Here is a 3,955-nt window from a genome sequence, read left to right as displayed (position 1 = left end):
TGTAAATTAAAAGAAAATTTTTTTTAAAAAATAATAAAACCCACCCCATCCCAGGCCCATTTCCTGCTCGGTGCCTCCTCCCAGGCAGCAGTGGGAGGTGTTGGGAGAAATGCCAGGCCTTCATGGTGGTGGTGGGGGGGGTGCCGTCCGTTGACACCTTCTCGGTTCCCTTTCGGTCCATCCTGGGAAGTCCGAAAACAGCTGAAGAATCTTATTCGCCAGCCCACCTCCAACTGATTGCTCCTTCTTCATCCCCTCCCCCCTTTTTCTCCTTCCTTTCCTGTGGATTCAAGGCTGAATAAGGTGATCCGATTTAGTGCCTGGCACCCAACAGATGCTAGTTGGAGATTTGTTAAATAAATGGATGAATGATGCCCATCATAGGCCAGATACCACAGACCCAGGATACCCTCAGTGCAGCCAGCCTTTCTACTCCCCACTCCACAACCATTACCTCGAGGAGAAAAATCCATTTTCTGCTCCACCAGGCTACAGAGCTTTGAGGCCACTTCCCACCTACCTCCCCCACCCATTCTAAAAAGGAAATGGCACCAATCGAGGGTATGGTGATGACTATTTTCTTTTATTGTTATCTTCTTCCCACAGTTCAAAAATTCCTAGAAATTGTCACTGCCTCCAGGAAGCTCTCAGGGAGTGATCACAATGATTCCTGCTCTCCTTGACTTTGCCCATTCTGAACTGAAGGAGCACAGGTCCAAGCCAGAGGAGACTGCCTTCCTGTTTTCCAGTTAGCTGGTCCAGCCCCCCAAACAGCAGTTAATCACTCCTTTTTGGCTTTAGGTTGTTTTACTGAGGGACAGAGAATGCCACTGACTCAGCTGATATACTCTGGAGTTTGAACACATACACTGGCTTGAAGGAGAGAGAAGACTCATGGTCAGGGAGAGAACAGGAGGAGGGGGGAGCCAGGCTGGGATTGAACATTTGCTGTAGAAAATTCACTTGTGCCTACTCTGCAGCTAACTGTACGCAATTTAAGTACCTTGACAGCCTGTTTGTGTTGCCTGTAAATTCAGCCATCTCCTACCCCAAGTGTGCCCAGCCTGCTGCCTCTGACACAGCCCTGGGTCTGACAAGGAGAGGTAAACAGGGAGAAAGAAAAAAGCACTAGACTTGGAAGCCATCAGTTCTATGTTCCACTCGTAATCTTTCTAGGCCTCTGTTTCCCCAGCTGTAAAGTGAGTAGGATCCCTATCCCACAGAGTGGTTGTGAGACGTGAATAATAATAACAGCTGATCCCACAGGACAGGTACTGTTCTAAGCCCTTCGTGTGAATAACTAATCCTCATAACAACTGTGGGAGATGGGACTGTTATTCTCATAGGATAACATAGGATAATTTAGTGACTTACATAGTTCCTAAATGGACCTAGGTAGCTTGTCTCCTTGACCTTGTTTTTTCCCACTATTCTATCCTGAGGAAACGTAAGGACCTGGGTGCCTGTAAATGTTTTCACAAGAAGTGTTTCCTATTCTTTTCACACACACAGAACAATTCACTGGCATTCAAATTGAGCTGTTTTGGGGGGGTAACACATGAGCTCTAGACCCCTAAACCTGAAGCTGACTGAGGCTGGGCTGCTTGGAGACTCGGTGATTAGCACCTGATTGCCAACTCCTGGCTTCCACCCAAGATACTCTAAGAAAAGCCCTATTCTTTTGCCCCTGAGAAAGCCCAACCCTTGGGCTCCAGGACATTTCAGGAACTAGCTGCTGATGGGGGGAGGCGGGGGGGGGGGGTGACACACCAGGAAACCCAGGAACCCCAGACCTTGGCTAGGCAGGGCAGCTGAGGGCTTTTGTTGTGAGAGCTCCTCATAAGAAAGCTCCCCCATCTCCTGCCTGAGGGAACTCAGAATCTGGGATAAGAGAAGAGAGGGAGAGAGAGGGAGAGTACGTCTACGGGAGTGGAGTGGTGTCGTGGCTTGCTAGGGAAATTATCTCTGAAAATCATACAGTGGCAGGTATCGATTCAGTCTTAGGGCAAAACACTTTCTGGTCAGGTGGGGTGAAGGCTGACTGGGGTGGGAGGGGATGAAGGCCGAAGAGAGTTATGACCCCGCTGAAAGACTAGTTTATTAATTCAGGCTCTAACAAATAGCCAGTTAATGGTTCCAGCTGTTAATTAGTAAGCAGTTAACTCCTGTTAAAAAACGTGCTGCTCAGGACTGGTGATAATGCAATCCCGCAGTGACAGCCTTGGAAAGGAGGGATCCCGGTGACTTGTGACCCCCAGGTTCTGTAGCTCTCCCCACTCTGGCAGACCCTCCGCTCTGGAATGCAGGCTTCCTGAGAACAGGAATCCCATCTGTTCACCATTCGTTCATGTAACAAGTATCTCCTACTATGTGCCAGCCGCTACTCCTGGCACTGCAGATTCCATGAACAAAACTGACCAGAACCTCTGCCCTCAGGGAGCTTATGTTCTAGTGAAGAGACAGACAATAGACTACGAAAATAAGGAAAACAGATAGTATTTAGACAGTGAGTACAGTAAGTACAGTAGCTACAGCTAGAAGAGAAGTAGGAGTGACAGGGCATCTGGACAAGATTCCACTGACACTGGAGTCATGACCTATAGAAGAGAGGGCTCCACCTGTGCCAATCTCTGCAGCAAGGAGGGGCAGCAAATGCAAAGACCCTGGGGTGGTGAGCAGGATTTGGTGCAGCTGAACAGGTGCCAGGAGAGCAGTAGGAGCTGAGATCGAAGAGGGTAAGAAGACAGGTCTTTTGGGCCTTGAGGTCACTACAGGAGGTCGGGTTTTCCCAAGTAAATGAGAGCTATGGCAGGGTTTTGATCAGAAGAGGGAGAGGATCTGACTTTAACTTACTCTGGCTCTGTATAAGGAACCAATTGAAGGGGGTGCCACAGTATCTCTAGCCAGGCACTTAGGGGGTGCCCGATAAATGCTGATGGTATGAATTGGTACCTAAAAATTGATGAGGCAGGGACACATGATCACTTTTGAAAGTCCAACTTAAATGGGTCCTCTTGTAAATTATTTTACAACCACCAGGGGTACCCTCACATTTGTCCACCCCAAGGAATTCCACACCTGCAACCCTACTTGGTCCTTCAAATGTCCCTGTGACTTAAGACACCTTCTCCATTTTACAGTTGTGAAGACTGAGCCAAAGAGACATTCGCTGACTGGCTTAACAATTTGTTTTAGAAAATACCAGTCCCAGACGATGGCGGTGGGGATTCAAAAGAGACAAGAGTCCCTCCCGTCTGGCCACTTTTCCACTAATGTGCCAGGTCTCTCTGGGTGATCTTCCCTCTCCAGCCTCCAGATTCTGATTTTTCACAATAAGCCGATGTGCCTAGCCTGGCTCTGAGATGGTTTCCTGCTCAGACTCCAAAGGCTTATGGGCTATGTCTATGGCCTGTTATCTGCATGCCACCATTTCTCCGGCGAGGGTCACCTCAGCTGTCCCAAACTCCCTTTGTCCACACTACTGTTGGAACAGGGGAGGTTTTGTTTAACTTTTTTGAGCTGATGGTTCATTGGATCAAAAGTAGTTTGGTTTTAACACCAGCTTGGAAAACACATGGTCTTCCCACTCTGAGTGGGTGTAAAGAGCACTGATTTACCCAGCTCTACTTCCCTACTGGGAGGGTCTGGGAGGGGGATGAATGGGCTGAAAAAGTCGGGTTCTTCCGGCTATTTATTAATTCAACAAATATTTATTGAGCCAGGCATTGTGCCGTCATCATACTGGGTTTTCTGCTCAAGACTTCCAACAAGTAAAGACATCACCATGCCCTCAGGGAGCCCCAGTCTGAGGGGTGAAACACAGTCCTGCCCTCCAGGAGGCCCAGTGTGAGGGAGAGAAACAGCCCTGCCCTCAGGGAGCCCCAATCTGAGAGGAAGACCCAGGCCTCCCCTCAGGGAACTCCAGTCTGAGGGGGAGAAACAGCCCTGTCTCAGA

This window comes from Enhydra lutris, unplaced genomic scaffold (assembly GCF_002288905.1).
Source record: "Enhydra lutris kenyoni isolate GAN:26980312 unplaced genomic scaffold, ASM228890v2 scaffoldscaffold17, whole genome shotgun sequence".
NCBI classification, from domain to species: domain Eukaryota; kingdom Metazoa; phylum Chordata; class Mammalia; order Carnivora; family Mustelidae; genus Enhydra; species Enhydra lutris.
The sequence above is the reverse complement of the archived record's forward strand: the minus strand, read 5'-3'. Positions refer to the sequence as shown.